At 43.6% G+C, this 9,714-nt stretch overlaps 1 long non-coding RNA gene across 1 annotated transcript; it reads right to left on the bottom strand.

Annotated features, from left to right (window-relative positions):
* Positions 1-6,044: 6,044 nt before the first annotated feature.
* LOC142775750 (uncharacterized) lies at positions 6,045-9,207 on the bottom strand. Its single transcript, XR_012886974.1, has 2 exons — positions 9,108-9,207; positions 6,045-7,985 (listed from the first exon to the last, which is right to left on the bottom strand). It is a non-coding gene; the product is annotated as an uncharacterized LOC142775750 (long non-coding RNA).
* Between the last annotated feature and the right edge of the window lie 507 nt (positions 9,208-9,714).

Genomic DNA, 9,714 nt, shown 5'->3' on the forward strand with positions numbered 1-9,714 from the left:
ATACCTTACACCTGACCGCTGATTTACAACCTTTCATTGTGGGACCATAACGCCAACACTTTATGCATTGGAGCGGACGAGGAGAGAGTGGTTCTACTCTGTAAATTAAAGGCCAAGCCTTAATTTCTGATGGTTGGAATGATCCCGCAAAGGTTACAATTACAGACTCAGTTGGTGTTTTGTTCTTATCAACCACTCGTCCACACCGATAGACTGAAATAGCACCTGCTGGCGAAAACAGCTCCAGTACTTCGGAGGGTGGCATGTTGGCACCGACGCCACGCACTAGGCCTCGGGTACATGCTAAATGTGAAGGTGTGAACGCGCTCACCGGCTGGGATGCAAACATCGAACACTTCAGTAGATCTAGGACACAGGACTGGTCTGGCGAAAAGCACAGTATGCCTCCTCTGCCGAACTGGTGGACCTCTGTTATGGACTGGAAATGGGCCGTCACTGACCGTAATTCCACCTGAATGATTTTTGGGTTTTTCATCCGAATGATGCCGTCATTGGTCGGGACTAGAGCCACTGGAACCGATGATATTTGATTGCGCAAGAAAAGAACCACACCACGAGAGCCACACCCCGAGAAAAGGCCACACCCCGAGAGCAAGTGACCGGCGAGCCCGGCAATGGCGACTGCCTTCGCTTTCTCTCGGTCGGTCGGTCGGTCGGTCGGTCGGTCGGTCGGTCGGTCGGTTGGTCGGTCGGTCGGTCGGTCGGTCGGTCCTCAGAGTCCTGGCGCAACCCACTACGAGGGATCGGCCATGAAACGGACGGTGCCTCATTTGTGAGGTGGAGTTGTTTTACCAGCCGGATTATTTAGATAACGATGTTTAAACAAAGAACCAATTGGTAAACGATAGATTAGAAATAAAATAGAGATAGGTCGGTCGGTCGGTCGGTCCTCAGAGTCCTGGCGCAACCCACTACGAGGGATCGGCCATGAAACGGACGGTGCCTCATTTGTGAGGTGGAGTTGTTTTACCAGCCGGATTATTTAGATAACGATGTTTAAACAAAGAACCAATTGGTAAACGATAGATTAGAAATAAAATAGAGGTAGTACAAAAAACGAACAGGCTAATATGATTTGAAATAAATTGAATTTATGCCTCAGCTTAACATTCTAATCGTTTTGTTGCCTTTAGACATACGGCCTCGCAAACATTCCTTTGGCTAAATCCCTTTTGAGTTGCTCCAAAGGAGAGGACCACCGGAAGGGACAAATTTAGAGCCAACCTACGGAGAGGTTCTTCTGACAGTCTCTTTCTTTGGTTTGTGTATAAACTGCATGTTAAGAGGAAATGGTGAAGGGATTTACTCTCGTTGCAGTGGAAGCATAGGGGAGACTGTGCCAGACCAGACCTGTGTAGATAAAAGTTCGGGGGGGGGGGGGGGGCTCGGCATCCTAGTCTCGTAATTGATATCTCCGCCGTTCTAGAAGAAAGAAATTTATGAAGCGCGAGGCGAAAAAACGGACACAGGAAAGAATAGACTGAGAGGACAGAGCGCTACTAGCAACAACATGTTTATTTTCGACCTCCAAGCCGTTTTTAAGCCATAATCGTCAGGCGAGCAAGCAGATAAGCACGTGTTTTCAGATAAATGCACGACAATGTCATCCACCTACAAGAAAAAACGGTAAATGGGACAATAAAAAACCACACAGATAAAATCACGTATCACTGCATACGCAGGAACGCCAGTTCCTTGGGTGACAAGGCAATTGAAGGCTTGCTAATACATACATCTCCAAGAGCATCAATAAGTTCGGCTTCTATGATCAACCGAGTCATCTCATCCTTATGCCGACCAACAATGATTGTACTCTGGAACAAAGGCCGGCACCTACACGTGTGAATGTGAAGAGCGAGAAAACCTTCTGGCGGCAGTTTATCCACCTTGTAATTGTGTTCTCTCAATCGCTCATTCACACACCTACTGGTTTGGCCGACATATTTTTCCCACATGTGAACAGAATAAGATAAATGACGAACGAAATGCACTCCACAAATTTGTGTGTATGCCTTTTTGTGCACAACACCCTTTCCCCACGTGAAGGATTCGTCAGCACATACAACTTCCCAAGTTTATCACGTACTGAAAATAGCACCCTAATATTGTCCCGAAGTGCCACTTTCTTGATGTTATGTGACATATGGTGAACATGTGGAATTATGGCCATGCGTCTTGATTTTGCCGGTGAATCGACATGAACATTAGATTGGCTTGACCTTGCACGAATCCTTTTCAACTCTTTTTCCGCAACTGAAGCTAAAACATGATCCGGATAGCCCGATCCTTACAAACGTGTGATCTGATTATGGAAGCTCTGCTTCATAAGGTGCGCACATGACTTGTTCAATGCGGTTTTGAGGCAAGTCGTCGCGATGGCTCGCTTGGTTAGTTTGGAATGACCGGAATGAAATGGAAGTAAAGCTTTCTGAGCACGCGGATCATAGCACCAGCATAGCTGATTGTCAGAACACTGAACACTTAAATCTAAATACATTATTCGTCCGTCGCTAGGCCATTCTACTGTTACTTCAAGGGGCTTACGACCATCATGAAACACATTCAACACACTAGTACTCTCACTTTGGAAACTTTCCCCCGAGCTGTCAATGAAAATAATAAAATCATCTACATATCGGAACACTTTCCTAGCCGTCGTCTCTGCGAGACGATATGCCACAATTCTATCAAGTTCTGCCCGAAACAGATTGCTCAAGACAGCCGCGATGCAAGAGCCGATACATATACCCTGCTTTTGCAAAAGAATATCATTGTTCCATTTAATGAACGTCGAAGTAAGATAAAATTCCAACAGGGTAAGAAAATTATCAGCTGATATACCTGACTCAGAAGAAAACTTAACAGCACCAAATTCATCAATGCTGCTTCCAACACATTATAGCATTTGTGGATGGGGGAGGGAATAGTACAGGTCTGTCACGTCAATTGAGAAGGCTTTTAGCCCTTCATTTTCATGAGCTTCCATGAACCTTAAAATACTATCGGAACTCTTGACTAAAAACGGATCTCGGACTTCGAGAAGATTGTGTTTGTCTAACAAAAAAGCAGCGAGTTCTTTCTGCCAAGTACCTATTTCCGAGACTATTACTCGAAAAGGAGTGTTAACTTTGTATTTGCATTAAAAATACATCAATGCTATTCTTCTTACTTTTTTGAATACTTTTTGGAGTTCCAACTACGTTCATGTTTTTGCACAATTGGATAGCCTTTGCTTTTACTTTGTTCAACGATACGCCATCTTGTACATGGAACACCCTAGAAATAGCATCATTAGCTTTTTCCAAGAAGCATGAACCGGAAAAAAACTGCGAAGCCACCTTCCTTATCTCCCTGCAAAACACACAGCGAATTATTGTCCAGGTACGACAAAACACGCTTAACGGGAATGTGAGAACACACAGGTTTACAACGCGAAATGGCGTCTACTCCTTCAGAGGTACTTCTTTCTTCCTCACCTTCAGTCGCACGACGTGCCACCTGACGAACGACAGTCAGGAGTTCAGGATTTGTCCTCTCTCTTTGAAGCCCGAACTTCGGCCCCAACTCTAGGACTTGAATGACGTCATCAGGAAGCTGGAGGTCTTCAGGTATACATGAACCTTTCCCTTGGCCATCCGTCGAACACTGGTGACCCGCTCACGAAGATAGTGCAGCTGAGGCATCCAAAGAGCTTCAGTAGCTTGCCCAGTCAATTGCAGGTACCTTTTCAGCAGAGATCCAGCGACAGATGAATCAGAGGAAGTATGAAGATATGCACAAAGACGAATCCTGTGCAAGCGAACGTGACGATACGATTCAGCGCGTAAAATCTTGAGAATCCTCCTTGTATGGCCATAGGAAGGCGAAAAGCCTCCGCAAAGCGCGAGGACTTCATCCGGAATAATACCCTTGCGGATGCAAGAGTTCCGATAGTATTTAAGAGTTCCGATAGTATTTTAAGGTTCATGGAATCTCATGAAAATGAAGGGCTAAAAGCCTTCTCAATTGACGTGACAGACCTGTACTATTCCCTTCCCCATCCACAAATGCTATAATGTGTTGGAAGTAGCACTGATGAAATTGGTGCTGTTAAGTTTTCTTCTGAATCAGGTATATCAGCTGATAATTTTCTTACCCTGTTGGAATTTTATCTTACTTCGACGTTCATTAAATGGAACAATGATATTCTTTTGCAAAAGCAGGGTATATGTATCGGCTCTTGCATCGCGGCTGTCTTGAGCAATCTGTTTCGGGCAGAACTTGATAGAATTGTGGCATATCGTCTCGCAGAGACGACGGCTAGGAAAGTGTTCCGATATGTAGATGATTTTATTATTTTCATTGACAGCTCGGGGGAAAGTTTCCAAAGTGAGAGTACTAGTGTGTTGAATGTGTTTCATGATGGTCGTAAGCCCCTTGAAGTAACAGTAGAATGGCCTAGCGACGGACGAATAATGTATTTAGATTTAAGTGTTCAGTGTTCTGACAATCAGCTATGCTGGTGCTATGATCCGCGTGCTCAGAAAGCTTTACTTCCATTTCATTCCGGTCATTCCAAACTAACCAAGCGAGCCATCGCGACGACTTGCCTCAAAACCGCATTGAACAAGTCATGTGCGCACCTTATGAAGCAGAGCTTCCATAATCAGATCACACGTTTGTAAGGATCGGGCTATCCGGATCATGTTTTAGCTTCAGTTGCGGAAAAAGAGTTGAAAAGGATTCGTGCAAGGTCAAGCCAATCTAATGTTCATGTCGATTCACCGGCAAAATCAAGACGCATGGCCATAATTCCACATGTTCACCATATGTCACATAACATCAAGAAAGTGGCACTTCGGGACAATATTAGGGTGCTATTTTCAGTACGTGATAAACTTGGGAAGTTGTATGTGCTGACGAATCCTTCACGTGGGGAAAGGGTGTTGTGCACAAAAAGGCATACACACAAATTTGTGGAGTGCATTTCGTTCGTCATTTATCTTATTCTGTTCACATGTGGGAAAAATATGTCGGCCAAACCAGTAGGTGTGTGAATGAGCGATTGAGAGAACACAATTACAAGGTGGATAAACTGCCGCCAGAAGGTTTTCTCGCTCTTCACATTCACACGTGTAGGTGCCGGCCTTTGTTCCAGAGTACAATCATTGTTGGTCGGCATAAGGATGAGATGACTCGGTTGATCATAGAAGCCGAACTTATTGATGCTCTTGGAGATGTATGTATTAGCAAGCCTTCAATTGCCTTGTCACCCAAGGAACTGGCGTTCCTGCGTATGCAGTGATACGTGATTTTATCTGTGTGGTTTTTTATTGTCCCATTTACCGTTTTTTCTTGTAGGTGGATGACATTGTCGTGCATTTATCTGAAAACACGTGCTTATCTGCTTGCTCGCCTGACGATTATGGCTTAAAAACGGCTTGGAGGTCGAAAATAAACATGTTGTTGCTAGTAGCGCTCTATCCTCTCAGTCTATTCTTTCCTGTGTTCGTTTTTTCGCCTCGCGCTTCATAAACTTCTTTCAAATGTTTCACCAACAAGCCCACATCGCCACTCTTGTTCTAAAAGAGCACCATCGATTTTTTCAATTCTAAGCCAAAAGGGAGCAACAGGGGTATAGGGGTTGCTCCTTTCAGGGAGCAATTGCATTGCCACTCCCATTACTCCCCTAAAAGGAGTAACTGCAGAGGGACGAACCGTTGTTCTCCTTACAGTTCCTCCTTCGGGGGATGAACAGTTACTCCCCCCAGTTCCCCCCTGCGGACCAACAGTTACTCCCACCAGTTGCTCCCTGCGGACCAACCATTACTCCCACCAGTTGCTCTTCTAAGAGCAACAGTTACTCTTTACCGTTCCTCCCACGTGTTCGCAGTTACTCTCAGAAAACCAACTGCACCTGCTTCCAGTTACTTCTTGGGGAAATGACTATTTATCTCGAGTATGCTTGTCACATGCTTAACACATGGCGAGAGCTCCTTGGAAGAGCACTGCTTGGGTGCTTCTAACACAAAAAGTGGACAATATTGAAAGGAAAATAAATGCTTTATTGTTCTTTTTATGAGGCGACGTGTGAGCACACGTAAAAGTAGACTTCGCCACACCACAGCCAGCACTAAACAAGCACCATAATACATCAAAGGTTTTCTGCGTCATCCGTGGAAAAACAATCTTGAATTTCTAGCATAGGGCAGTGTGTGTCATCATTGCTGAGAGAAGGGCAACTTCTCCAATGCTGAAGGACTCAAGTTTCGCAGCTGGTGTTTCCATCAGGCTAGCGCAGCGGAATGTCACCACAGGCATATGTGAAGCATCTCATTGCTGCAAGAAAAAAAATAGAAGTGTGAGGTTAAACATGCCAGAATCAATACATAACAATGAGTCACACATACTGCAGTAGCGCTTACATTCTAGGATGTCTACTGCAAAACGAAATGTGAAAAAAAAGGAAGGTTCGGCCAAACGTTACTTGGCAAACCATATAAATGCTGATGTGGTAGACGCTTTTCACATGATGTCTCAGACAGCAATATTCTGGAAGAAAATGTGCAGCACCTTAACAAGGCATATTTGTAGCAGTTAAAGATACCCTTAGGTTAAGTTAACTTGTTTCCTATACACAGCTGAGTGACATTTCTATGAGCCCATTCACCAATGGGCATTCTAAGTGAGATCATGTGTGTGGCAAATAACACGTACGGTCCGCTCATGTTAAAATACTTATTTAGCTCGTGCACATAGTTGCACTCCATTCTACTGTTCTATCATACGCTGCTGCGTCTTGAATTGTGCAATACCTGTAGGCACAAGCCAAGCATGCAAAGCCTGCTTGAAAGCAACCATTTGCAGAGGCTGCATGATAATCTTCAGTATATTTCTTTGTACCTGACGCAAACGGCTGGACAAAACTATAGACAAATAATTGTAGACCGTGCTACCTTCAAAAAATGCTTTAAATTTAGTAAACTAGGGTGCATTTGTTTACTCGGTTGACGAGTCACAGCCACGAGATATGTGAACGAAGCAATATATCTTAAGGCATGCACAGATATTCTGATTCTTTGTTTGACAGTGTAACAGATAGCTTGCCAATACATATATATCTGAGAGCAACAAGATGTGAAGCTTTTATTAGTTCAATGTCTTGTTGGTTCACAGCCAAACAGGTTACTGCTCTGTTAGACAAATTGGAATAAGCGCACCGTGGTTCCAAAAAAAAGCATTATTAGAAGTTAGCTCCCGGTGTGAATGTCTGCCTATTTATTTTGTACTGCCTTCTACATGTACCACAAAGACATTTGTTGAGGACGTGCTATCAGTCTAGCCAAGATCGCATACTTTTGTGATGAAAATACATACATTAGAGACACTGCCACCTCTAGTAAGAGCATAACACTTCAGGATCTTAGAACAGCAAGTAGGTGAAGAAGAAAGTTAAGCCCACTTTTGCAGAACTTTGAACGCGAATTTTTCAGAGTGGGGGAGGTCAACATGCTGTGGCACTTTTAAACCCATGAAACATCTGCAGAAAACAGGGTAAAGGCAAGTCAAGAAACGCTGTTATGAAGGTCTGCGCATGGACAGCTTTGTTAATCTAGGCCCAAGTGTTATCCATGTAAATAGGGAAAGCATACTTTTAGGAGCACCAGCATAAACAAATCTTGGCAGTTGGCTTTCTAGTACAAACAGCAATCCCTGCAATGAAAACATAAACATTTTATCTTAACGGTAACAGTGTGAGCACACACACGGGCCAGCGGAGCCATGTCAAATTGTCAGTGCCAGTGTAACCATGTGGCATGATAAACTATTCTCTGGCCAACACATGCACAGTTTGCCCCTAAAAAGCGATGCTTTCATATACGTAGTACAAAAAGTCTGCACTTACCAAAATTCACTGGCTTTCTGTGCTTTATCATCGTTGGGAGCATCTTTATCTGCAGTATAATGAAATTTGTGTCATATCCCTGAAAAAAAGTAGTAAAAGACATGCATCAAATATTATTTCATTTGGTAGCAGTGAAGTCAGGTTAAGAACAGCCAAGTGGGAATCAGCCTAATTATGTGCATGCGGCAAATCTCAAACGGCGTTATTGAGGTTGTCGAAATTTTCGTCGATTGGTATTAACGTCGATATGTGACTTCAACGGCATGCCAAGTTTTCACAGCGCATAAAGATTTCATGATGCAGAATAATGACAACGCTAACGAGAACATACAGCATTTATGATTGTCTTTTACAATATTCAGTTTTGCGAAGGTTTTGCATGACTAAAGAAATCTGAAAGATTTGAGTCATTCCTCCACCAATTGTTCTGTCCATATGTAAATTGCTCGCTTGATGGTGCGCTGTTAAAATAGTGCGTTCAGCGCAGAGGTGAAGCAAGTGACGCAGTGATGTGGGCAGATTTTTTTTTTTGAGGCGTGCGGGGAGGGGGGGGGGGTCCGCATATCTGAATTGGAGGCCGGGCAAGCGAATATGTTCGTCATTATGGGCTCCCTACGCCCGGCCTAAAAAAATTCTGTGCGCAACCGCTTGGCTATGACAGTGAAGTGATGCGACAATGATTTGTTCACTTACTGATTTACATACACTTTACAGCTCTAAAAATGCGGCCCAAGGCCCCAACACTCAGCCGTTAACGTTACATAAAGCCAATGGTAGAAAAGTGCCAGTATGAAGGCAGCTACAACCCCGCCCCAATGTTTTTTCAAGTGAGGTAGTGTTGCGGAAATGAACTTTTAACTGCAAAAGTACACTGGCACTGCAGTGGTGACAGGGGAAGCAAGAGGGTATGCAGGTGGTAATAATAGAGTTAATTTAGTCCGACACGGCTAGCAATGGATACGGTAAATAAGAAAGAGCAAATCATTTCTCTTTTAATAGCGCAACCACTCAACAAACTATTGTGAGAGCATTAAATGTTGCTGGAAATGCCACTCATTTGCACGCTGATGCATGCACAATCCTTTGTCCGACGAGCGAACAGGCTTGCAGATAGCTGAAGACGTGTTTACGATGTGTTTGTTCCACCCAGCAGCAAAATCCACAACAACTTCGCGCTCCATAAAGATAAATATACACTAACCTTCTTCACGAATAAGTAGAAACGCAAATCTGCGACACACACACATGATCAAATCAAAACATAGCTCACAAGCTCGCATGTCCATGTGCTCGCCGACCACAGACCTTATGAATATGAGTAGTGCGAACGCGAACCTAGTTGCGCCGAAAAAAAAAAAACGTCGAGCAGTGGCAGCACAGGCGCCAGCGTAATGCTTTCAGTGTGTTTTTTTTATTACACTTATAAAAAAAAACTGAGGTACACTAAAGCTCATAATTAAATATAAAAAGTTGAGTGTAATTTCTATTAAGTGCTAGTAAACATAAACACTGAATAAAAATTACTTTGTAAATTACATGGATGGATGGATGGATGGATGGATGTGGCTGTACCCTTTAGATCGGGCGGCGGCTAACGCCACCTAGCCGTAATACTTAGTGAACTAACCATTACATTTATCTTTTTTTTTTCCTTTAAATAATGAAGTTGAGGATTCGTACTTCGCAGTGAAGGGTTTAATTTTCACTCGTGCCTTGACTTTAGCTACCAATCAGATAACCTCCTTCTAGTTACGTCTACCCGCTTAAAGTCTATTTTGCCCTCGCTGTCCCTAAATCCCAGTGCTTTG

Source organism: Rhipicephalus microplus, chromosome X (genome assembly GCF_043290135.1).
Source record: "Rhipicephalus microplus isolate Deutch F79 chromosome X, USDA_Rmic, whole genome shotgun sequence".
NCBI classification, from domain to species: Eukaryota; Metazoa; Arthropoda; class Arachnida; order Ixodida; family Ixodidae; genus Rhipicephalus; species Rhipicephalus microplus.